The 27,297-nt window shown below is 44.7% G+C and overlaps 1 protein-coding gene across 1 annotated transcript in view; it reads right to left on the reverse strand.

Moving 5' to 3' along the window:
• Positions 1-27,297, reverse strand: part of LOC145418629 (uncharacterized) — an 85,755-nt gene that overhangs the window by 23,781 nt on the left and 34,677 nt on the right. The window lies entirely within an intron of this gene.

Raw genomic sequence — 27,297 nt, forward strand, 5'->3', positions numbered from 1 at the left:
ATGCCACTTAACTGTGCTGTATTTGGATGCTATTCAGTCAGCAGAAAAGAAAGTGACATCAAATTCTTCAGGTACCCTCAAGATGAAGACACTAGAAAGAAATGGGTCCAGCTGTGTAAGAGACAAGACCTGGTTAACACAAAGGAAGCCCGTGTCTGCAGTCTACATTTTGCTGTTCTATCCCTCATTCCCCTTCTCTCTCTCTCTCTTCACTTTCTTCCTCACTCTCTCCATTTCCTCATCTCTCCGGAATAGTCCACCCTTCCCTCAGTTACTGCTTCTTTCTCTCACATCCTCTATTCCCTCCTTCTTTTCCTTCAGTACTCCCTGTTTCTTTTATTTCCTCCATTCCCTCTTTCCTTTCGTCCATCACTCCCTCACTCTTTAACTTCCACTACTACCTCCCTCCTTCCACTATTCCTTCACTCCATTACTCCCTAACTTCATTCCTTCTATGCATTCTCTCCCTCCCTTCGTTATACCCTCTCTCCCTCCTCTCATCCATCATTCTCTCCATTCCTCCACTCCCTGCCGCCCTTTACTGCTCCCTAATTCTTCCCATTCATCCACTCCCTCCATCCCTCCAAGTATTCCCTTCCTCACTCCTTCCATCCAACTATCTATCCTTCTAGCGAATCCCTCCACTCTCCCGTAACAGCATCCCCTCTTTTCCTTCCTCGCTCTCCATTTTTTCTTTCTCTTCTGCCAACTTTCCCTCAAGGTTTTCCTCCATCTCCTTTTCTTCTTGCCTCCCTCCCTCCATTAGCTGTCCTTCTCTCCCACTTCTCCTCCTACTTTCCTCTCCCTCGAATTTCCCTCACCCGTTCCCTCAATCTTTCTATCCCTCAGTCAATTACCTACTTTCATTTCTCTGCCCCTCCATCCCTCCCCCTCCATCCCTCCATCCTGCCCTCCCGTTTTTCTTTTCCTCCATTTTCTCTCACTCTTTCCTCATATCTACCTATCTATCCCTTCAGCTATACCCTCACTCCCTTCCTTTAAAAACCATTATTTTATACTCTCTCTCTCTCTCTCTCTCTCTCTCGCTCCTTTCATTAGTACAGATATTACCTCCCTCCATCTTCCACCTGCTCCTCCTCCTCCTTATCCTTTCTTCCCCCATTCTGCAGTCCATCTCTCCATTTCTGCTCCTCCTCCTCCCTCACTTTTCTCTCTCCTCCCTCCTCCTCATTCTCCACTTCTCCTCTCTTCCTCCATCCCTAACTCCCTTTCTCCTTTTTCATCCTCACTCCTCTTCTTCCACTTTCCTAGTTCCCTCCTCCATCTCTTTCTCCTCTTCTCTTCTCTCTCCATACCTTCTACTCTCTTCCTTTCTTCGCTCACGTCGTTTACTTCATTCGCAAATACTGTATCTCCCTTCCTTCTCGCTCAATCACTTTTCTTTCTCTCCCGTTCCTCCCTACCTCTTCTCCCTCTTTCCCGTCTTGCTCTCCTCCTCTGCCTGCCACATTTTCTCCATCATTTCTTCCTTTCTCTTTTCCTTCTCGCTTCCTCTCCCTCCATCTCATCCCCCCCGACTCCAAATCACCGCTTTCATTTTTTTTTTTTCCAATCCATCTCTCTCTCTCTCTCTCTCTCTCTCTCTCTCTCTCTCTCTCTCTCTCGTTAACTGTTACATCCCCATTAACTAGTAGAAATGTTAATTATGCAATGAAAACACTTTAACCATAATATGATCAGCTGAAAGTTCTGGGGGAGAAGCTATACATTATATTACCTCAGAAAAAAGCAGTATACCCTAAAAGAAAACGGAAGTCACCTTCGGCCGCCTGTTTATCTCCCACCTGACGTCATCAGAATGTGCGCACGAAGAGACCTGAGAGAGGTATGGTGATGGACATGGCAACGAGGGAGAGAGATTAAAGAGACGTTAAACGGAGAGAGAGAGAGAGAGAGAGAGAGAGAGAGAGAGAGAGGGGGGGGGTGTTGGCTGATGGTTGGTGCGGAAATGAGCCGACCTTGACCATTTCAGCAGGCTGGCTTGTATAATTATATGTACTTATTATAAGGGAAATGTGTTGTAGTCACAGGATTATCAGCAGTTTTTATTAACCTATTTAGGTCCATGACGTTTTTTTTACCACCCTAGAAGCTGGTGTGTGTGTGTGTGTGTGGAAACAAGGCCTATTAGAGGAAACTTCGGGTGTGTTAATTAAAGGTATATACACCTGTCTGTGTTTGTGTTTACACCTGTGGCGGAACTGTGGCGTGTTTGAGATAGAGATAGAGAGAGAGAGAGAGAGAGAGAGAGAGAGAGAGAGAAATTTGTCAACTAATCCACAGTAACAAAAATTGCACAGATACGGATAAATTCTCTCTCTCTCTCTCTCTCTCTCTCTCTCTCTCACACACACACACACACACACACACACACACACACATACACATACACATACACACACACACACACACACACACACACACACACACACACACACACACACACACACATACAGGGCCCCAGTAAACTCCACTTTGTAAGACGGTCACGATTTGTACTTTATCCCACCTTTTATTTACCTATAAAAAGAGGCCAGGTGAGAGATGGGGTACCTGGCCCTGCTGCTGTACCTGTGCCTGTCCCTGGTTTTGTCTTCCCATGTCCCTGTCTGTATCCGTCTGTTCCTGATCCTGTCTGTTCCTCTCGCTGTCTTTTTTCCCTGTTCCCAGCCTAGTATGTTGTTGACCTAGTTCAGTTTTTGCCTTTACTTATATTGTGGCCCTGTCCTTATCCCTTTTTGCTTCCTGTTGCTTTCGCTTTCCCTGTTTGTTTATTTGTAAATTTCTGTCCCTGATTCCCTCTCCTGTGCCTGTTTCTCTCTCCTTCCAACTGTCAGTGCTTCTTCATTTGTAAAGTAATGTTCCTGTCAGTATCTCATCTTGTCCACTCTCTGCGTCTGTCCCTGTCCTCTCTGTTTCTCTCTCTCTCTTCCTCTCTGCGTCTTTCACTGCCTATACTTGTGCGTTTGTAGATTCCTGTCCCTACTTCCCTGCCGTCTGTCCGTCTCTCTGTTCTTGCCACTGTCTGTGCTTATTCATTTGTAAATTCCTGTCGCTGTCTGTGTTCCTCTCCGTGTGTGTGTCTGCCCCAGCCCTTGTCCCTGCTTGTTCCTGTGTATATTCCTGTCCATATACCTACCTGTCCTTCTCCCTGTTCCTGTCCCTGTCTGTTTCTGTTCCAGTCCCTGCCCTTATCTGTAATGTTGTTCCTCCTTGTCCCTGCCTGTCCTTGTCCCTGGTTGTATGTTCTTGTTTGTCTCTCTCACTGCCTGCTACTCTCTCTCTCCCTGTCCCTGTCGCTGATTGTCATTATAATTATTTTCTTTTATTTTCAGGTGCACGCTTCTTCTGGTGATCCTCAGAAGAACCTGTTATAAAGTAATTTGGTGAGGGAAGGAAGCAGCTCAGAGGCCCATGTGACTGCAAGGTGGGTGAGTACAAAGTTTTTATTTATGTTACCTATTCAGCTTGACGGGTGTGTTGTAGGCAAAATAAGATCCTTTGGCGTTAATATAAGATAAATACGTGCACAGGTGAAGGTGTTAATGTATAGTGTTTGTAAGTGGTTCAGTGCGGTGGGTGTTTGTTAACAGGAGTATAATGGTGTGAAGTTTGCCACACGTCCTCGGCCACACCACCTGACCTGGATATTTACTGACATAGTACAGTTGACATGTACTATTTGCCTTAACACTGGATGCTGTACATTATTATTATTATTATTATTATTTAGTCTCCACACTTGTTATTCAGTTTCGGGAGACATTTTGAACAGGTGTTAGATACAGCGTTAATTAACCTTTTCACTACTACAGGTGCCTCCTAGGGTTGTATAATCGCGTCAGGTAATGGCTGGATTACAGTGAAAAATACGTCAGTGGATTTAAGGGGTTAATGGGACACACACTGGCAATACACTAAACACTGACCAACAAAAGTATTAGAGAGAGAGAGAGAGAGAGAGAATAATGGACCTGAGGTTGAGGTCTGGGAAGTGAGAGAGACGGAGATGAAGACAGAGGGAATGGATGGATGAGATGATTTGGGAGAGAGGGGGGGGGGGTAGAGAGAGCGATAATGGAAGAGTATAGAATAAATGAATGAAGGAATGAGGGAGGGTGGAAAGAGCGGAAGGAAGAGGAAGTTCGAAAGCAGCTCTTGGTAGGTGGGGGGGGGGTCTCCTACCGTCCACTCACTTGATTTAGTAATAGCTTTAGGTAACTACAGTGAGTGACATGACATATGGTTTCCAGTAAATGATGACCATATAGCTAATCATTGGATTGTCTAAGTCAGATGTAGCATAGTTGTTGTAAACCTAAGGATGACTGGTCACTAATCATATATGTCTGAACTGAGTAGTCCATCCTCAGAGCCGTACACTGTCTCTTGCACCTCTTTTCTTTTTCCGCTTCCTGGTCGTCTGTTCTCTCTCACATTCCCAAATATCCCCAATTGTCCTTTTTCATCCCGGATCACCTTTACCTTCCTTTATTTATTCTTTTTTTCCTCACACTTTCTACTTTCCCTGTCTTTTCATTTCTGTATGTTCTTAAACCTCACTTTCTACTTTCTCTTCCATTATCTCTCTCACTCACTCCAAGTTTCTTTCTCCCCAAGTTTCTCTCTCTCACCATACTCTCTGTTTTCACTATTTTACTTTGCCAGTCTTTCTCACCCTCCCTGTCAAGTTTTTCTGCCTCTTTCTTTCCTCCCCCTCCCTCTTATCTTCCACCTTTCCATTCCTCTACCACAGGTGTCCTGTATACAAAGAAAAGGGTAGTTTCATGTAGCAATACTAAGAAAAAGATTCACCATCATACTGAAAGATTTACTGAATATTGTTTATTCCAGCGTCACGATCTGATAATTTCTTCCTTAAACTGACCAGTAAAATATTACAAAACGTCATCGTAAACCATCTGGAAGCAGCAGGAATAGTGAAAAAATGAGGGGGGGGGGGAGGAGCTTCGTTTCTGTAAAGTTTTGTTGGGTCAGCCTTGCTAACATTGCCACATATTGCTGTGTCATCGTGACGCAGCAAAATTGACGGTCACTTCATCCTGCCCTGATTCTGTTGGCCTGACAACCTTGTGAAATTTACCCTGCATGGTGATAAAGGTAAAGCAGGATTGTATTTGCCGTCAGAAATAATGAACATGGTATTTTATTACAGGTTACAATGAATGATTTTAGCTGGTAGAGGCTCACTGCAGCCCAAGGGTTAAGAGATTATTGTACAGACTACCAATTACTCTTACTTGCACAAGGGAAAATATGAGAGAGAGAGAGAGAGAGAGAGAGAGAGAGAGAGAGACCCTAGCCACCTCTGTGGCTGGAACCGTAGCGCGTTAGCTATGGCCGCCATCTACCTAAGTGTTCTGCCCCCCAGACCACCAGGCGTCAAATGCGTATAGGTTTCTTTATTATTAATTGCTTTATTATCTAGCTCTGGCCACAGAGTTGAGAATCCTTTCCCTGAGGCCCAGCAGCCCACTTACGCCTAGCAAGTGACGTCACACAGTCGCATGTTACCACTTGGGAACTAATTACCACCGTCCATACTGAGTACATGTTGGGGCTGTGATCTGTTGCTGATAGTATGGTATTAGCGAAGGTGTTATTAAGGATCCGTTAAGACTGTGTGAACGAACTTCGCTTCTCACAGTGTTCCTTTCCCTAGCATGGGCGCCGACCACCATTGGATAAATTAAAATGGGAATGCTAAAGATTGAAATTACCAAGAAATAAAAGGAGTAAAGAGGTAAAAGGAAAATGTATGGAATGAAGGAGAGCGGTTGACCATACACTGATGAAGCAAAAGAGGGTCAGTAATGCACGAAATTAGCAAAACACAATAGACTAAGGGAGTGAATAAGATGAAAACAAAAATGGAAGAAGACAGGGTGACCACAGAGGGTAGGTGATCCGTCAACGTCACTGGGCACAAAAGGACCCTCACATGGGGGTGGGTGGGGGGCTGGGTGGATGATCTGATGTTGGTGAAGAAGGTGGCGGTGGCCAGGGAGGAGGAGGGACGGGACGTAAAGCAGCCGGATGTTGAGGGCAAAATAATGGAACGGGAGGGTATGGTGAAACGTTAGTGTGTAAAGCCATACCGTATTCATGGTGAATGAGTGTGAAAGTGTAAGGTAAGACATTTCACTCATGTTGCGATGGTCATGTTTCCCAAGTGTAGTTGGAAGCCCATGCCGTTGCGGACATTTGCAATGGCTACTGATAGTGATACCATTCATAAAGTAGGCTCATATCAATGACATATACGAACTCTGATGACACAAACATAACTGCTACAATACTTGAATTTTCACATGCATTACGCACACTACAGTACAGACACCCCGTTCCCAGTCGTACTTTTCTAGTATGAGGAAGGGTTAATTTTAACCATCACTTTCCTCTGTGGATCTCATAAGGACTGGTGCAGTACAGAACATTCAGTGTGTTAAAGTGAAGGTCGCGTCCACGGTAGCTGCTGCCTTCAGACACTAACCAACAGAACTTACATTCCTTTGTTCCACTGCCAGATTCACCTTTAGCTGTGTTGATGGTAAGGGTATCAGTCAGTAATGAGCAGTATTAGAACGGTTACCATGGAGTCCTTAGTGACCTGATTACTTTCCCAGTGGAGCTTACAGTTTGAGGGATTCTTTTCACAGAGATGCTACAAATGGACTGTGGAAGCGGCCAAAAATCGCATTTCTTTTACTACTTGTTTCAAAGTAATATCGTGTTCCAAAATTCTCACCTAATATACATCGTCTAATTGTCCTATTCCAGAACCAAAAAGGTGAATTCATCATGTGTCTGTTGTTTCAAAATTCTGTCCTACAAGCATCGTTTGACCAGTTCTTTTCTAAAACTAAAGTGAGCAATTTATCCAGTGTCTTCTGTAACAGCTTAGACTGCTTCCCTCCTTCCTCACCAGTAGATAACAAAATTAGCAGCCTTATTTTTACGCTAGGAGGACAAAGAGTGAAGGAAGAGGGAGGAGTAGGGGGGGGGAGTGAGAGAAAGGGAGGGCATGAAAGGAAGGGAGGGAGGGAAGAAGGCGAGAGAGAGAGAGCGAGCGAACAGGAGAATGGGGAAAGACGGGGAGAGAAGAGAACAGAGAGAAGAGAAGAGAGGAGGAAGAAGAAAAAGCTGAGGAGGAGGAGAGAGGAGGGAAGAGGAGAAAGCAAAAGAGCGAGGAGGAGAGAGAAGAGAATGAAAGTGTGATGGGGTGAGAGACAGGGGATGGGAGATTCGGGAATAATGAAGGAAAGAGGGAAAGAAAAGAGTGAGAAGAGAAAAAAGCAGGTGAATGGCGAAGCGAGGGAAAGAGAGAGTTGGAGGGAGAGGCGAGAAGAACTAGCAAAGAGAGAGAGAGAGAGAGAGAGAGACGGGGGGGGGGGAATGAGTGAAAGACAGCGTAGGAGGGAGGGGATGAGAGGAGACAAGAAGAGAGGAGGGAGGAGGAGAGAAGGACAGTGGAGGAAAGGGGCGAAGAGGATGAGGGATGGAGGAATCCAACGTCTGTTTTCTCTTTAAAATTATGGTTAATTATCAAACATGAATATTTGTACAGCAGGTGTCAAGGATGGTGTGGTAGTTGCCTGCTCTGATGGTCGTTTATAACACAAAACATTAATTCCTTCAGCCTCAGGACACCAGTATTAGTCAAGTCTGCACCATTTCATTCTGCGTAGGGTTTTTTTTTACTAGAGGAGTCAAGTGTAGTCTTATTGATTCCTTCACTACCAATCGGCCGTCCTAAGATACATAGATAGATGGATAGACAACTAGATATATAAACAGAATAATTAGTTGAGTTAGTGAATGGGTAAATGATAGATTGGAAAATAGATTAGGTAAATCAATCTATCGATCTTTAGATAGATTGGTTGACAGATAGGTAGGTAGACAGACAGTAGACAGAAAGGCAGGCAGAATAACGGCATAATTTTGAGAGGCGAAGGGCTGGAATGTCTAACAAAAGAGAGAGACATAAAGGCGCTGATAGATATGGATAGATACTTTGAACATTACAGATAGTTGAAATGATAGATAGATAAACAAATCGAGATATAGTTAGAGAGATACGGTATTAGATAGGTAGGTAGGTCGAGATAGGTACATAGGTTGATAATCACAGGAAGGTACGATAGGTAGAGTAGAAGGTCGAGATAGGTACATAGGTTGATAAGCACAGGAAGGTACGATAGATAGATAGAGTAGATAAATAGATAGAAAGATAGATGCACGCCACAAGCATTAGAGGTGAAGGGCTGGGATGCTTCACAGGACCAGCTTTCTCCGAACCGAATTATGGTTGGCACAGGAATCTTCTCAACACCTCTTCCACAACGATTTATTTTGCAGAATACACTTTTAACATTCACTCGAGCGTTATTATTGTTGTTTAAATATGGAAAGAAATAACATAGATGAAAATAATGAAGTTCCATAACGGAAATAAACCGGTAAAGAAGAGTCAATAGAAGTATGCCAGTGAGAAGCAGGTTTGGAGATTTCTCAACACCTCTTCGTTGGTGTAGATTTGGAGATTTCTCAGCACCTCTTCGCTGGTGATTTTTTCTGCACATTACATCTCATTAGTCTCTTGTAAGATATTGATGCAGTGTGTGTGGCCTTGTTAGTGAGTCCGGAAGTACAGCAGTATGTGATTGAATGGAAGGAGGTGTCATCGAGATGGAGTGGCAGTAAGAGGACAGGAAGAGTAGGCTGTCCAATAAGACTTCTGTACCGCCTGTCTTTTATCACCTTTTATGAGAGAGAATCAAAGTGAAGTACCGTACGTAAAGGGAGTCTCTCTCTCTCTCTCTCTCTCTCTCCACCTCCTCCTCCTCCATCATGTCTCTTAATCTGCCTTTGTACTTTTTTCCCCGTATATCCGTCTGTCTGTCTGGTGTCTGTCTGTCCGAGTGTCTGGCAAGCAAGATCAGTCACTTCACAAAACTTAGGTTGCGTAATCCTTCAGAGTGGGAGTGAGTGGGGGAGTGGGAGGGAGGGTGTAGAGGGAGGAGAGAGAAGGGGGACGGGAGGGAGAGGGAGGGAGAGTGGGGGAAGGTAGATTGTGAAGGAAGAGGGAGTGGGGGAGGGAGTGTGTGTAAAGGGGTGGTGAGGAGGAGAGGGATTGAATATATGAGTGGGAAGAGTGGGAGCAGTTGAGTAAGCCCAGTCTGTCTGACTGGGCAGGCCCATCAATCGCAGGCAAGCAACAACCCCTGCAGGACCGTCCCGTGCGGTGAGCCAATGTTCCCTTGCGGTAGACAGTGCCTTCCCACAGCGAGGCACGGGGAAGAGTGTGGAGGTTTGGTTCCTGGATGGGCTCCGCATTTTCGTCTCCACCCAGTTAAAAGGGCCACCATTATAGGTTCCACATCACCCCGTTATATAGTTATATGGCTACCACCCAGCGCTGTAAATTGTTTCTTGGGTTTTAGACCATTAGGCTTGTCACTCAATGTAGACCCACCCAAAATGGAAAGCAGAGTAATAAACAGCGACAGGAAGGATCGAAGATATAGGAAGAGATAAGAGCAGTCGCAGAAAAGAATGATAGAAGTGAAGGAAGAAGTAGGCAGCACTGCATCAGGTGAGTGAGTTATGGTCGCCACCACCTACCTCCTAAATTGAGTGGGGAGAGGAAGAGGGAATGCGTGGGAGTTGCGGTGGGAACTGGAATGATGGAGTGAAGGAAGAAAAGAGTGCGGGCGGTGGTGGAGGAAGAAGGATTGGAAGATGGAGTGAGTGGTTGAATGGAGTAGAGAGGGATAGTGAGTGCGGGGGTGAGGGAGATGAAGGAAGGGAGAATGGGAGAGGTTGTGAGGGAGAGTGAGGGACGGAGTGTGGATGAGGGAGAGGAATTGAGTTGGATTGAGTATGGAAACCCACACCCATTTCCACCCCAACTTTGCCACATCGTCCTCCTCCATCTTGTAACACTGCCAGCTAAACATTCAGGCTATTAGCTTAAATTACTGTCTTTACAACTCGCATCGCCTCAATTATCAAATTATCATTATCCCACCTACCCAGTCATCATCATCATCATCATCATCATCCCGACTTGATGTGTGGAAAGTATGATTGATATGTAAATGAGAGAGAGAGAGAGAGAGAGAGAGAGAGAGAGAGAGAGAGTCTTCCTAGTATCACCAACAGCATTAGGCCGTATATTAGTCACCTGTATATACACTGCACATTTATACAGATATTCTTATATACAAATTCACTCCTTAAAATATGTATATTCAGAACGGTAGACTGATGTATGGAAAGAGTGATTGCTACGTAAATTTTATGTACCTTTACTATGCACTTCTGGTGTGTGTGTGTGTGTGTGTGTGGGTGTTTGTGTGTGTGTGTGTGTGTGTGTGTATGTGTGTGTTCTCGCTCGTTTGCACTGATGAGACTAAACTTTAACCCGTCTGTCCGCCTGTCTGTGTCCCCTCCTTCTCTGTACTCATTTCCACCGTACTCTTTTCCCCTTCTCATTCTAACCCCCCCCCCCATCGTCCCACTCTCTCTCTCTCTCCCTCCTCGTCTGTTTGTCCTTTTCCTTGCCTTTCTAAATCGTCATCCTCATTTTCATTTTCACTTTCCATCTGCTCCCTCTTTTCTCATTCTTCCACCCCGCCCTCTTGTTTCCTCCCTCAACAGCATCAACATTTCTACCTTTGTCTTCTCTCATTATTCGCCTCTTCTCCACCACACCCTTCTCCCTATTTTCTCCCCACGCATCGTAGTCTATTTTGTCTCTCCTGCTCATTCTTCACTCGTCTTGGTTTTCCCTTCCTCCCACCCATTCTTACCTCCTTTTCTCCCGTTTTTCCCTCCTTCCCACACTTTCTCTCCACTCGCCTCTTCACTTCCCCTTTTTGCATCCTTTCTCACCCGCAGTGTCCTGTTTCTTAGTGGGAAAATATCCCGTTCTCGTTGAATTTTTCTTATATTCTGCGTGTTTCTGTGTGTGTGTGTGTGTGTGTGTGTGTGTGTCTAGTTAGCTATCTCTATCTGAATCGTTTTAGTCAATCTGTCTGTCTATCTCCATTTTGTCTCGATGTATCTACCTACAGTATATCCTTTCTCTCTTCCCACGTACATCTTCATTCCTCTGCATCGCCAGCTAATGTGAGTGAATCAAAGTAAGGACGTTGAAGAGAGTGTACATAGTCTTTGTGATGTGTGGAAAATATTTAGTGTACCATGAAGGGGTAATCAATTCTGCTGCGAGTTTGGCAGAGAGAGAGAGAGAGAGAGAGAGCAGTTCTTCAAAATTCGTGATAATCTGTAATACACAGTGAAAGGCCAATCCGTTAGCCTCAAACAGGACACAAACAAGTTCAGACACGTTTTGTCTACGTAGGCACCCAGGCCGAGGGTTAACAGTGTATTAATTGTGTGTGTGTGAGAGAGAGAGAGAGAGAGAGAGGAGCTGAAGCTAGAGTGGAACTGAGAGACTAAAAGGTAGCAGAAAATGAAGCTGGGTTTAGTGGAGGGGATGGGACGAGGGAAGTGGATAAATGACAGGGGAAAAATGATGAAGGCAGGAACAGAATATAGGAGTAGGGGCTTTCCCTAAGCTGAATAGAATCGTTTGGTAGTAGCAAGAGTGAAGTGAATCCGCAAAGTTGAGGGGAAGGGAAGAGACGAATACAAATAGAAAACGTAAGGATAGAAAGAGATGCTTGATATTTGATTGGAGGCATTTCCATGGGTCATTGTAATAGTTTGGGAATAGCAAGAATAAAACTTAAGACCTATTACCGTACTGAAAGGAATCATGGCGTTGGTAGGGTAGGGATATGCAGATGAATGTGGAGGGGGTCAACATGATGGTGGGGTGCATGGAAGTGTAACAGAAGTGTGTGCAAAGCTTATTCCATTTAGCCTGATCACGTTATATTGTAGTCCCTCCATTTACACGTGTACAGGCAGTCTTTAGGTTTAGAGCAGTGTGGCAGCGATGTGTTTGTATTGGACTGGCTACTGGCTACACCTCCATGTGACAGACACACTATGGAATACAAGTAAAAAATAAATGAACAACGCGTCTAGATAAAACAGTATTACTAGTAACGTGAAGCCTGCCAGTACATGCACAGCTGGAGGGTATTGCATTTGGCTCTTGCCGCCTTCAGACGATTCTGTTAACTTTAAGAGTGATGGTTGGGGGTGAGGGGTCATGAGGAATGAAGTGAATGAGGGTGTAAAAAGGTGGCTTGCGGATTAATGTTTAATTTTTTGGATACGGCCGAAAATTCTGTGTCAATCTACGAACAGAATTGCCGTGCTTGAGTTCAGAGGAGAAGGATAAACTTAAGTCACTGACATTGTTCATTTTTTCTATTGTTATTTGGTCTGACACTTTATTAATATTGATCCTTTAAGGTCAGTAAGGTCTGTTTTCATTCGATTCCTTTTGTAATCAGTGTACGAGTCTTATTTGACTTGCAGGTAACTGTCTTTTCCCTTCATGTAAGTTCTTGCTGCTGCTTTCAGTCAGTTATACTCGAGTTGGTAGCGACGTATCGTACTAGGTGAATAATGACGGCCATATGAAACCCTGCGACTCTCCAAGGGTGAATATAATCGTCTGGGGACCATCTTAAGTAACCTGTAGAGAGTCAGAGTCGGGCTGTAAGTGTATCTCCACAGTACAGTATATAAAACTTCAGTATGTCAGTATAAGATGATCCTTGTGAATAACTCCCTGGCCTTTGAAGTCAACGCGTATACAACCCCAGTAGTTTTGTCATTGGTTTGTGCATCCTTACCAGTACATTTAATATTACAGGAAATACTATAAACACAGTCACTCGTATGTGCAATTCTGCCAAGCCTCGCTCCCCTCCAGTCATTACCAGGGTTATATTACTTCCAGGATAATACATGCAACTGCTCTCTCTCTCTCTCTCTCTCTCTCTCGTACAAAACGACAACATCAATGATGAATGAAAAATTAAGTCACACTGAGAAAGCTAAGAATGTTATGGGGAGCTTGACAGACATAGTGCCATTGTGATATGCGAAATTAAGTAGCGTGAGTGTAAAGGCATCACTGCCACCACCATCCTCGTCGTAATATGATTGTGTTGGTGATAGTTTTGTGTAGTAGAAAAACAACAAGGACACCCACCTCTAAAAACGGCGTTGAAACTTATCATCATCCATTAGCATAAACACCGACACATACACATTTACATACACCCAACAACATTAACAAGATCATCGTCCGTGTGGTATTGCATTAAACTCGGGTTGTATTAGGGTTGGGGTCAGGCTGCACTGGACCCAATATTTCCCTTGGCGTATATTGCGGGCAGTGAAATACCCAGCCAGCGTGAAGGAGGATATTGGACCCTTGTATCGTAATTACTATCAACTGTATTACTCCAGTACCCTTATGTACTACAAATTTATCCACCTTTGCCTGTTTGTGCTTCGGATAGCCTGTACATCAGCTTAACTTCAGTCCTTCCTCCATGCTATTACCAGCGTTCACAACACTGCCGGAATACTTCACACACACACACACACACACACACACACACACACACACACACACACACACACACACACACACACACACACACACACACACACACACACACACACACACACACACACACACACACACACACACACACACACACACACACACACACACACACACACACACACACACACACACACACACACACACACACACACACACACACACACACACACACACACACACACACACACACACACACACACACACACACACACACACACACACACACACACACACACACACACACACACACACACACACACACACACACACACACACACACACGTGCGTACGTACGTACGTACGTCTAGGTGAGAACAGTGGTCAAGATTAACACACCAGCACAGAGACAAGCACAGGATATGAGAGGAAGAGATAAACAGGCACACAGAGTTCACACTTTCCCTCTCCTCCATGCTTTCTATCTCATCCTTCACTTCTTTCTCCTCCTGTCTTATATACCTCTCTTTTACCCTCTTCCTCCTTCTCTATCGTGTGTCATCCCTGGAGCCTCTTTTTCCCTGTCTCTTGCCCTCCCTGGACTTTCTCTTTTTTCCTTTCTTTCTCCTTCTCAGTAGAAGGTCGGGGACAAGGAACGCTCTAACTTTCATAATCATCTGTTTAGTGCCTCTTCAGTGATTCTTTCACTTCTTCCCACATCTTATGCATTCTCTCCCTCTGTTCCTAGTTTCATTTCTTAACGTTTCTTAATTTTCTTCTCCCCCTAGTTTCCCTTTTTCCTTTCTCTTATTATTCCTCCTCCTGTATCCCCCCTATCTTATCTCCATTCATCCCTTTCCCTTCCTTCACCATTACATCCCCCTTCCTCTCCTCTTCTTACTTTACTCATGTTCCCCTTTAAATTCCTTCTTCCCTCCTCCCCGCAATCCCTTCTCTTTCCTCCACCCTTACCTCTCCTCTCCCTTCCCCTCCCTCACAAGTGACGTTCATACACAGGGTGAAAAGGACACATGGAAAGTGGCAGATCCCTTGTTCCGCCAGGGTGTATCAACACCTGTTAACACCTTCACGATTTTTTTTTTTTTTTTTTGCCTGTGTACTCGTAATTTCCTTGAAAACCTCAAGGGACAATTCATCTTGTTTGCTCCAACTGATGCCACAGTAATTTTACCTGCCACTCTTTCGATCTAAGGAGCCAATTAAAACTGAAATAGCATCACAGCGGCTGTTGCCTTTCATCTCTTGAGTTTCGAACTGTCGGAAGCATTGTTTCCAATAATATAATGTGTAAAGCAAGATTGACATCTTTAGTTTCTGAGAGTTCTTCCTTTTCCGACTCGGGGCATAGACTTGACAGTCCGTTCCCTGAGGCCCAGCAGTCCTACGTGGGCTACACATTCCCGTGTTACCACTGTGGCGCTAATACCCCCACCATCAATACTGAGTATATACTGGAGCTGTTTATTCAGGACTGCTGTGATGGTATTAGCGAGGGTGTTGAGGAATGTTTCTGTTACTATCAGTATACGTGTTGTCTGGCTTGACGATTTAGAATCCTCTTTTTTTTTTTTTTCTTTTTTTTTCTTTGACAGGCTACTTTTGTGACTATTACAGCCTTCCCAACACTTGTAATCCTGTTGAATCCATTACTATATCGTTGTGGTTCAGAGTTTATGGAATATAGCGGAAAAGCCTGTGTGTACGTAAAGGTATTAAGCAGTAAGTGTATCTTTTCCTGTCTCGCCAGCACCACTCTCACCTTGGCCAGCCTCTTACCAGATCCCCCTATCAGCCATTACCACACCGTTATGGCAGTACCACAGTTTCCACCACCATTCCTGCTCATCACCACCACCATCATCCCCGCGCGTCTTCCACCACCACCACCACCACCGCCACCAGTAGATAGGTTTGGCAGCTTCAGTACCGTAATGTGGGCCATCACTGAAGTCCATGATATTAAAACCTTGTTAATGATCTCCCGGCCCGTATTAACTAGGGAAGCCAGTGTTATGTGATGATACCAGCTTCACCAAAATAATGTTCACATTTTCATCCCACTCTGCAATATTCACGTGTTATCCCACCTCAGTAAACCTTTCTGTCTATCTATAGCCTGACGCCTTAATCCTGGAAGGGGTGTGGCCACGATGAAATTGCCATCATATGTCCCTGTCCTCAGCCATCTGGCTGCCCTCCCTCCACTTCCCACCATCCTCATTCACATACCTCTTCCCCCCCCCCCATCGCTTCACCTCATCCTGGGTCTACATCTCCCCCACCACCTCACATACACTCACCACCAATATACCCCTTGAGTAAATAACAGCAACAGTGCCTAGTGGTTTGCCTCCCCCCTGCCCAAGCTGTGGGTATTGTGGCAGATGTGCATCAGTGCTTGTTAACTCTGGGGCAGCGGCAGCCAAGGGGAAGTGAAGAGCAGTCAGGAGGACAACTAACAATTACTGGAAAATGTGGATCACAAACATATTTAGATGGGGGAGCACCTCTAGGAGCGGCCCTGTCCGTCTTTTGTACACTAACGGTTTTTGGACGCAATATGCTTCACTCCCGTACACATTAGCGACTTCAGTGAAGTCCCACATTACAAAGGAGTAGTACAAAGGAAAGCAAACAGCAGCACACCTGGTGGTCCTTTCGAGGCTGCTTGTTACCGAGAAGATAATCACTAGGATATCCAATTACGGTACTGAAATTGCCAGATATGTCTAGCTGTGGTAGTGATGGTGGTGGTGGTGGTGGAAGATGCGCAGGGATGGTGGTGTTGGTAGTGGTTATTGTGGAAGACGGGCAGGGGTGGGGGTGGTGGTGGTGGTAGTGGTGGTTTTGGAAGACGGTCAGGGGTGGTGGTTGTGGTGGTGGTGAAGGAGGACGGTCAGGGGTGGTGGTGGTGGTGGTGATGGTTGTGGAAGACGGGCAGGGATGGTGGTAGTGGTGGTGGAGTACGGGCAGGGGTGGTGGTGGTGGTGGTGGAGTACGGGCAGGGATGGTGGTGGTGGTGGTGGTGGTGGAAGACGAACAGGGGTGGTGGTGGTGGTGGAAGACGAACAGGGGTGGTGGTGGTGGTGGAAGACGAACAGGGGTGGTGGTGGTGATGGTGGAGGAAGACGAACATGGGTGGTGATGGTGGTGGTGGAAGATGAACAGGGGTGGTAGTGGTGGTGGTGTTGGAAGACGAACAGGGGTGGTGGTGGTGGTGGTGTTGGTGTTTGTGGAAGACGAACAGGGGTGGTGGTGGTGGTGGTGGAAGACGGGCAGGGGTGGTGGTGATGGTGGAAGACGGGCAGGGGTGGTGGTGGTGGTGGAAGACGGGCAGGGGTGGTGGTGGTTGTGGTGGAAGACGGGCAGGGGTGGTGGTGGTGGTGGTGGTGGTAGTGGAAGACGGGGAGGGGTGGTGGTGGTGGTGGTGGTGGTGGTGGAAGACGGGCTGGGAAGGTGGTGGTGATGGTGGTGGTGGTGGAAGACGGGCTGCGGTGGTGGTGGTGGTGGAAGACGGGCAGGGGTGGTGGTGGTGGTGGAAGACGGGCTGGGGTGGTGGTGGTGGTGGTGATGGTGGTTGTGGTGGAAGACGGGCAGGGGTGGTGGTGGTGGAAGACGGGCAGGGGTGGTGGTGGTGGTGGTGGAAGACGGGCAGGGGTGGTGATGGTAATGGAAGACGGGCTGGGGTGGTGGTGGTGGTGGTGGTGGTGGAAGACGGGCAGGGGTAGTGGTTGTGGTGGTGGTGGTTGAAGACGAGTAGGGGTAGTGGTGGTGGTGGTGGTGGTAGAAGACGGGCAGGGGTAGTGATGGTGGTGGAGGTAGTGGTAGAAGACGGGCAGGGATAGTGGTGGTGGTGGTGGTGGAAGACGGGCAGGGGTAGCTGTGGTGGTGGTGGTGGAAGACGGGCAGAGGTAGTGGTAGTGGTGGTGGTGGTGGTGATGGTGGTGGTGGTGGTGGTGGAAGACGGGCAGAGGTAGTGGTAGTGGTGGTGGTGGTGGTGATGGTGGTGGTGGTGGTGGTGGAAGACGGGCAGAGGTAGTGGTGGTGGTGGTGAAAGACTGCCAGAGGTAGTGGTGGTGGTGGTGGTGGAAGACAGGCAGGGGTAGTGGTGGTGGTGGTGGTGGAGGACGGGCAGGGGTAGTGGTGGTGGTAGAGGTGGTGGACGACGAGTAGAGATAGTGGTGATGATGGTGGTGGTGGTGGTGGTGGTGGTGGAAGACGGGCAGGGATGGTTGTAGTGGTGGTGGAAGACGGGCAGGGGTTGTGGTGGTGGTGGTGGAAGACTGGTAGGGGTAGTGGTGGTGATGAAGACGGACAGGGGTAGTGGTGGTGATGAAGACGGACAGGGGTAGTGGTGGTGATGAAGACGGACAGGGGTAGTGGTGGTGATGAAGACGGACAGGGGTAGTGGTGGTGGTCGATGACGAGGCAGGGGTAGTGGTGGTGGTGGTGGTGGAAGACGGGCAGGGGTAGTGGTGGTGGTGGAAGATGGGCAGGGGTAGTGGTGGTGGTAGTATAGTTGTGGTGGTGGTGGAAGACGGGCAGGGATAGTGGTGGTGGTGGAAGACGGGCAGGGATAGTGGTGGTGGTGGAAGACGGGCAGGGGTAGTGGTGGTGGTGGTGGTGGTGGAAAACGGGCAGGGGTAGTGGTGGTGGTGGTGGTGGAAGACGGGCAGGGGTGGTGGTGGTGGTGGAAGACGGGTCACATCCAGTGTTATTGCATCACTTTGTTGCCACAAAGAGCCCCAGACCCAACAAACACGTGGCAGTGGGTTTAGGGTCAAAAATGCCATAATTGCAAAGATACATCAGACCTTTGCTTCCCACGCTGCCTCTCCCTCCACCCTCTCCTCCCTTCCTCCTTCTCTGTCACAGTAGCTAGTAACAGCGTGCGTTTATTTAGGTTAAAAACTACTCTTAGTGTAAAGATATTTCCATCCTTAGCTACGGTGTGGCCAAAAGTGGAGTTAACATGCTGTCTCTCCCTCCACCTTTCACTCCAATTCCTCCACATTTCTCTACCCAGCCTCTGCGCTCAGACAGCAGCCAATAAGAGCGCTTGTTATGGAGGCAGGTCAGCCAGTCAGCCAATTACAGCGCTGGTCACAACCCTTGCCACCAATCGTAAGATACCCCATCCTTCCCTTTAACTCGTGAGCTTCAGTGTTTTTGTGGCTGGGATCGGGGTGTGGTTAGACGGATAATTACCCGATTGTTGACGTAACTACGGTGTTCTGTGCTACTCTTAGAGTTTTGTTGTAAGTACTTTAATGAATATTGTTCCGTGAGTGACTTGAAGAATATAGCTTACCTTGTGGATGCAAAATGGTCAGGAGTGTTTGAATGGAAGAAGCACGTGGTGGCTGATTGATAGTTGTCACTTAAAAGGACAAGAGAGATAATAGTGATGCCTGTGTAAGCAAGGTGTTCAAACAACCAGCAGCTGCTTGTGTTGTTGGAACCCAGGGTCGCAATGGCCCCTTCCACAAAATTATTTTTGTGCCAAGGAATCGATTGATCGTGTCTGTGCTTAACTACTGTACCACCAGCCAACACTCACCACGCCTGCATTCCTCTCACACATTCCTCACTCCTGACTTCACCCGTCACTGCACCACCTGCTTTATTGCGGTGAGTATTATTGAACGAATGATATTATAGGATGTTATTCTGTTGATGATTAAGGCAGAATTTAGCTTGCGTCTTATTGGTACAGTACGATCCTATTCTCCGTGTTCGGGCAAAGTGGCCAACTAAATGAACTCTTCATACCGTGCTAGGTGGGAATGTGTCTGTGACAAGAGGCAGAGTACGAGCAGTGCTTACCGAGTTGTAAGACATTTAAAAGTTAAAGAGACGGACGACCTCGTGAGAGCAGAGCGGATATTTAAAAGGCACCGCGGTAACACATTTGCCTCCTCCACCCTTGTTATTATACACGCTTACCATGATTACCAGTTATATTAAACCAACACATATTGACTGAATTAATGCAGGATTATTCAGGAACGATACTTTAAGTGCCATAAATCTGTTGCTGTTAAGAAACTTAAAGGGTGCGGAAACAGAAAAGACCCACCCTCCCTCTGCTCCCTTACCTCCTTCTCTTCCTCTTCCTCCCTCCCTCCCTCCGCTCTTCCTTCCTCGTTTCCTCCCTCTTCCGCTTTTCATTCCTCCCTCATTCCTCTCTCTTACTGCCCCCCCCCCACCTCTCTTTAGTCTTTCAGCTTCTTTTAAAGACAATTAATGAGGGATTAATCTGATCCATACCTGTTACTCCCAAACATGTGTATATTAAAACTGAAGTAATACTCTTCATTCATATATCTTTTACTTAAAGAACATGCTTTTAGAATAATCCATATTGATGATTTAGCATCATATAAATGTCCTTCGGATTTTACTGATGATGATATGAGTTTGTACATTTTATTAGTCTTAGTCTCCTCTACTTTTTTTATGGGTTTTAGTTGGTGATTATATGGTATGTAAATTCATAGGCCACATATCCCAGACTTATCTACAGTGTTGCCACATACCCTGTTCACCCAGCCGTCTTCTGGACAAAGGACGTATTCAACATTTTTTGATGCGGATGAACGCAGAGGCTTTACTGACAGGTAGAATGAGTCAGTGGTTGAGGCAGGAGAGACAGGAATAATACATGTGACCTTTCGAGCGAACTAAGAGCAAGGCAGCTTATGTGGAGTAAAAAGTACAAAGTACTTAATCTGGATTGGAGGCTGTAGTGATGGTAGGCTGGTCTGTATACTGCATACATTCCCCATACCTTCCTGCTGCCACCAGACGATTTTGTTCATTAAAACACTTACTGTTGTGTTGGTTAAAAAAAAAAAAATCTGGGCCTTGTTGTGTGGAAGTAAGGCCAAGTATGTTTATCTTGATTTTTAACTTCCTATATGGGGTTTGCCTTTGCAGGCATGATTAATACGGTTGTAATAACCATACTGATATACTTTGAAACCTTGTGTCTGACCGAGTTGCCTTAAGAGAGAGAGAGAAAAAAAAATGATTTGTCAACAAACTGAGTTGTGTGCTTTACGTGGAGGGGTGGAGTGTACCGCCACAGTATTCAGGCATTTGTAGCAGGCCAGGCTCGGGTTTGGCCTGGATTTAGTGTGTGGTGGTGGTCGGTATTGTTTTATTGTTGGTTTTCTTTAGTTTGAGGGTTTTCATACTGGCTTCATTGTTTTGTAATACTTCCCTCTGTGTTTATCTCTGCACTCTTGTGTTTTATTTTAGGATGGATATCATTATTTAATATTTTATTGTTGCCAGTCTCCATTTCGGGTTCTCAGGTATTCGTTATGTCTTTTGTTTTAGTCCTTCAGCTCTCGATTTTATATTTTTCATTCTTTTTTATTCCATTTTATTGTTAACCTGGAGGGTCGTAGTGTATTTTCAGTGTCCACGTCTTTATACAATGCTTTATTTGGTTTTCGCTGTTTTTTTTTTTTTTTTAGTTTAAATTTTTTTTTTTTTTTTTTTTTTTTTGGTTCTAGTTGTACATTATCTCTCTCAAGTTTGCCATCTTAATTTTTGTGATCCATATTTTACTCTCTCTCTCTCTCTCTCTCTCTCTCTCTCTCTCTCGTATTATTTCCAATGTTTTACTACGTTTGTACAGGTTTTGGAGTATTTAGTGTTTTGTAGTTTCCTTCTAGTTTTTGGATTCCTTTCTCTTATTTTTTTCTCCATCGTATTCTCCGATTTCTCTCATTAATTTTCATCATGTTTTTCCATTTCGTGTTTTTCAGCTAACTCTTCATGATGTTCAGTTTTCATTTGTTCATAGTTGTGTTGTGATTTTTGTAGCCATGATATACCATACTAGCAAATGCCCACCAGCCTGACTGTGTGTTAATCTGTGTGTCTCTTATACAGGGTAACCCATACTGTACAGTATATTACCCCATCAGTCTTGTGTGTTGTGGGGACGGCTTAGTTTGCTGGTGTGAGGAGCACAGTGTGGCAGCTTCAAGTAGTTACCAATTAACCATAGTCAAAAACCATAAAATTTGTATTGGACAATATAAAGCATGAAAAGTGTGATGATAAGGTGGGAAATGATGCAGGATGGATATTAATAACGCAGACCCAGCTGTCCCTGCAACACACCAGAATTGACATATATAATGTATGAACCAACCTGCATATCAGTTCATTTTTCATTGAATTTGATTATTTTCTCTTTACTCGTAACCTCATCATGATTTCTTACATGCCATACAGACGTCAACTATTTTACCATTAAGCATTTTCATACTTCACAGTAAAAGTATGTGGAAAGTCAACCTCGTTTTCTACAGTTGATACAGCCTGTGTCCACCTGGCCGGCCTTTATCTCTGTCTGTCTCTCTCTCTCTCTCTCTCTCTCTCTCTCTCTCTCTCTCTCTCTTTTTTCATGATTTTTTTTTTCCCATTATTATTGTCTTCTCTGGCTTTCCTTTCTCCGCTGTAGACTGTCAACCTTAACTTGGCGAAGATTTTAGTCGTTTTGTTGTGCATTTTGCATAGCTAAATAGCAGAATGAGACAGTAATAGCAGGTTAAGACAGTACTATCGCTCTGCCCTCTTTCCACAGCACTTCATCGTGACTAGTACCCTCTTCTAATTTTGATCAGCATTCAGGGTGAATGGATTGCAGTTTTACAGTAGGTTAGGTCATAGTGATTGGAGTATAGTAACTTCCATTCTTTCCTCTTATTCCTCTTATTGCCAACACCTTCAGTTTAGGAGTCTTTAGTATGAGGACTTTTTCCCTCTTAGTGGGTTCAAGATAAAGTCAGACATAGTAAATAAGGTCGTCCAAAACTAAATAAAATTACGTGAAGTTGTGAAAACAAATGAAATAAGATGAGAGTGCATCATAGTGTGCATCACAAAGGTGGTTTTAAAAGAATGTCTTAAACTCACACTGCATCATAGTGTGCATCATAATGGTGGTTTTAAAAGAATATCTTAAACACACTGCATCATAGTGTGCATCATAATGGTGGTTTTAAAAGAATATCTTAACCTCACACTGCATCATAGTGTGCATCATAGTGGTGGTTTTAAAAGAATATCTTAACCTCACACTGCATCATACTGTGCATCATAATGGTGGTTTTAAAAGAATGCCTTAAACTCACACTCTCCAAAGCCGTGACTGCCACCATCCATCACGATCAAGGTCATTAATCAAGGCTAATACTGCCTTGTTGGTGAGAACAGGCCTACATTGTGAGCCAGTCATTAAACACGGCTGAAGGCCTGAGTCTGAATAATGAAGTGAGAGATGATGATGAGAAAGTTTTTATGCATTATCGGTGCTGGAAAAAAAAAAAAAAAAACAGTAAGAGACTGTAAAACTTCTCCCGTGTCAAAATAAGATAATAAATAAGAAAGCCAAAAGCTACTTTGTTTTCGAGATGCCTGGGTACATTGCGTTTAGAAGACAGGAGGTATAGGCAATGAGAAAGACCTAATGACGATGACACACATCACTAATACTAGTTAGCTTATGGTGGCAAGATTAATTTAGTGCAGACTTTTGTGTTTTTTATGTGTCCGACTCTGGGCATAGGCTTCACAGCCTGCTCCCAAGGCCCAGTAGTCCTCCAACATTTCGTACACCTCTACATGTCACCACTTCGGCCATAACACCCACCGTCCATATTGAATACATGCTAGGGCTGTCTCATACAGGACTGGTGTAGTGGTATTAGCAGGGGTATTTTTACGACATGTCGGCGGGTCTTCTGGTAGATCAGTAAATTCTGCTTTACATGAAATTGAAATCCTTAAACTGTTCCCTGCCCCAGCGGGTTATGAACCTGGGTCCGGTAGGACTGCAGGCCACCTCTCTACCGACTGAGCTTCCGCCTGTTGCTTATCGCAGAAGTAATAAGGAAGAAGTGATTCAGTCCCATTTTCTAGCAGGCGAACATTGACGGGTATCGTTCACAAACCTGTCCGTTCCTCCAAATGTCAGAAAATGAGATGTATTCTTCACAGACCCGTCCAGGGAGATCTTGGCAGCGAGTGATGTCGTGTATGGAAATGGCCTGATTATGTATGAGGCAGGCCTGTTTGGAGGGGTTGGAGGGTGGAGGTTGGAGTGAAAGGGAGAGACTGAGGAGGAGACTTTGAGAGAGACTGGATTGGATCTTGTGTGTTTGGGAAGAGCTGGGCCGACGTTTTATATATATATATATATATATATATATATATATATATATATATATATATATATATATATATATATATATATATATATATATATATATATATATTATACTGAATGTGTGTGTGTGTGTGTGTGTGTGTGTGTGTGTGTGTGTGTGTGTGTGTGTGTCTCAAGACACAAAACAAGAGATTTACGATAACCAAAAAGTGAGAGAGGGTCATATGTGCTTGTGTGTGTGTGTGTGTGTGTGTGTGTGTGTGTGTGTGTGTGTGTGTGTGTGTGTGTGTGTCTGAAGACACAAAACAAGAGATTTACGGTAACCAAAAAGTGAGAGAGGGTCATATGTGCTGGTGTGTGTGTGTGTGTGAAGACATAAAACAAGAGATTTACGGTAACCAAAAAGCGAGAGAGGATCATATGTGTTGAAGTGTGTGCGTATGTGTATTTGCGTGCGTGAGTTGTGTGTGTGTGTGTGTGTGTGAGAGAGAGACAGGAATAATAAGAAGAGATAAGAACTACAGGGAGAGAGAGGGGGGGGGAGGGTTCAGGAAAGGGGAAAAGATCAAAGCTTGAGAGAGAGAGAGAGAATTTCACGAACTAGGGTAAAATAAATCGAAGAATGTATTTAAACTGACAACATAAACAGATCAGGAGAAAATGGAGGAAATAATGGAAATAATAGCGATATGTTTTAAAGATAGGATGATTATTGCAATAAATAATGGTGTTCCTCGTTTGTCCAATTATCCTTTATTTATTACTCGTTCCCGCCCCGGAGGGACTTGGGGGCGGGTATTGTTTTCGCTCCGTTTGTCAGTCTCTCTGTCTGCCTGTCTGTTAACTTTACGCGAAAACTACTGGTGCGATTTTAATAAAATTACAGGGATGATGGGCTATGACCTTCTGATCACCTGATTAAATTTTGGGCCAAATTGGGCCAAGGCCCTGGCTGTTGGCCCAAACTATGTAAAAAAAAAAAAAAAAAAAAAAAAAATCGCCATAGCTCTTTTCAAATACATATCGACATGAAACCAAAACCTAAACGTGCGTCATTCAAATCAGCATCCTGTAACATGCCTCATTACGTCAGGGGGGTCACCCCCTAGTTAGCAGTAGGGGGGTCTGGCCTAAAATTTCAAATGGGCTTAAAATCGTCAGTTTTCACCCGATTTACGCCAGGTTTGATATGTGACATCTTTTACTAGATATTCTGTTCTCTTTATGTTAGCACTAAAATGACCGCTGGGGACGGGTTTGCTGCGCCTTGGCACCGCTTCATGTTGTTAACCTTTTTACACACGTTTTTCGTTTGTTCTTGGTCTTGATAATTTCATACGATTTGTATAATGCTTAATAGACATTTCTTTTGTCCCTTAAGTGGGTGCCAGCTCTCCCAATAATTATTGTCTGTTTTTCTGTTTGTGTTTATACCCAGACGTATTAATCCCCCCGTCAGTAGGCTGCCCTCCCTCCAACTCACATCGTCCTCTCATTAATTAAATATATATAAATAAAAGCGGCGTCCTCGGGCTGAGAGGTTAAACGGGTAGTAGGTCAAAACGCCTGGTGGTTTATTGGGTTTAGGTGCTGATCTGAGTCAGGGTCTGTACACTCCGATTCGAATCAGTGGCCAAGTGGTGGCGAAGTGGTCTGCTGTGTGGAAAGACCCAAGTTCCATCCCAGGCTGGGGCAGGGAAGCATTTTTAGCGGATTTGCCTATAAATAAAATGGACTTTACTGATCTTCCACAACACCCACCGATATACCATAAAAACACCACCGCTAATACTATCACACCAGTCGTGAATGGCCGGTGGGTATTAGTGCCGCAGTGGTGACATGTGAAGGTGTGTGGCGCCGTCTGCTGCTATTTAAATGCTAAGCCTCAGGGAATAGACTGTATTGTCTATGCCGAGTCCGATGCATAAAACAAAAGGGGGAAATGCAGTCGACTGGATTTTTTTGTTTATTTAGTTTTTACTTATTTTTCGTTGGGGGGGGGGGATCCGAGTCGTGTAAAACCTTTAGGTCTGTGTTGTACAAGGGTAGGTCAGCCTGTGGCCCCTGTACCTCTTGAGGGTAGGATAGGGTACTGGCTTACTGTTTACACACACACACACACACACACACACACTCTCTCTCTCTCTCTCTCTCTCTCTCTCTCTCTCTCTCTCTCTCTCTCTCTTTCTCGTATGTACCAGACGCGCAAATTCTTTGAGTCAAGTTTTACCGTACTTTTTATCGCTTTTAACTTTGTGGGTCCTGTCTGAGAGAGAGAGAGAGAGAGAGAGAGAAATTCCTCTAATAACCGGTGTAATGAAAAATTTCATTGGGTGACATGTTTACCCCCACTGTATTATGAAAAAAATAAAAATAAAGAACACCATTCCTTGTATCACCGCCATCTGAAATTCAAAATTTTTTTTTCAGTCCAGTAGAGAAAATTTAACTCCACGTAGTTGAACTTTTTAAAAATTGATATTCTTCCTATTTAATGACTAGCTACTCTCTCCTGACAGTTTCGCAGAGACTTGTGGCAGTGAAGGGATTTGTGTGTGTGTGTGTGTGTGTGTGTGTGTGTGTGTTTATGCTAGGGAGAAGGAACCAAAGGTGTTAGGTCTAATCCATCCAGTTCGGAAAGACTGCCCCAAGTTGAAGAAAATTGTCTGGATATGACAGGAAGATTATATTACTTCACCTAGGCAATTGACGAGACACTTGCATAACTTTGCATGAGCACACCTGGAAATAATCTATGTTAAACTGAATAAATTATCGTATCTAGAAATAGTAAAAGAAAATCCATCTCCTGAGGAAAGGGTTAGTGAAATTGATATTTCGTCCTTCCTGTCCGTAAAGCCTTCCCTAAGGTGAATAAAATCTTGTTGAGATGGCAGGAATAAAATTTAAATTACTTCACGTATTGCCGAGGTGAATGAGTCGCTTTGGGTCGATAGAAAGCTGAATTAATTATCCAGAGATAACAAGAATACATAGAAAGCGTCTTCGTAGTGAATTGGTTTTGATGTTTATATTTATTCATTCCTGTTCAAAAAGTTAATCTTAAGTTTAATGAAGTCTGGATATAGCAAGAATAAGGTAAAAGTACTAAATATTTAAAGAAAAAGATCCACGCATCGAGAAAAGTTAAAAAAGAAAAGGCAAGGAAAGCGTGGGCCATCTCAGAAAATATATCGAGAAAAAGACTAAAGTTTTTAATGCCCAACTTTGATACTTCCTCAATATACGGCTTCCTGATGACGATGGTAGACCGATCTTAAGCAGACTTTTTCACCTCACACCAAGTTTTTACCTGCGTCGAAGAAAGCCAGGTATATGAGAGCAGTGCCTGATTACTTTCTCCTTGTTCATCTTCTTGGAGAAAGGTGTGAGTATACAGACTTTCACCGCCAACTAAATTATTTACTGTGTCAGGGAAAGCCAAATCAGTGCAAGGTATATGGGAGTTATTCAAGTTTATTTTCTCCTGCTCCTTGTAGTTGGAGAAAGTTTTGATGTAATCCCTCAGGAACTGCTG

Source organism: Coenobita brevimanus, chromosome 115, assembly GCF_032717465.1.
Source record: "Coenobita brevimanus isolate Jiangsu-jjx chromosome 115, ASM3271746v2, whole genome shotgun sequence".
NCBI classification, from domain to species: Eukaryota; Metazoa; Arthropoda; class Malacostraca; order Decapoda; family Coenobitidae; genus Coenobita; species Coenobita brevimanus.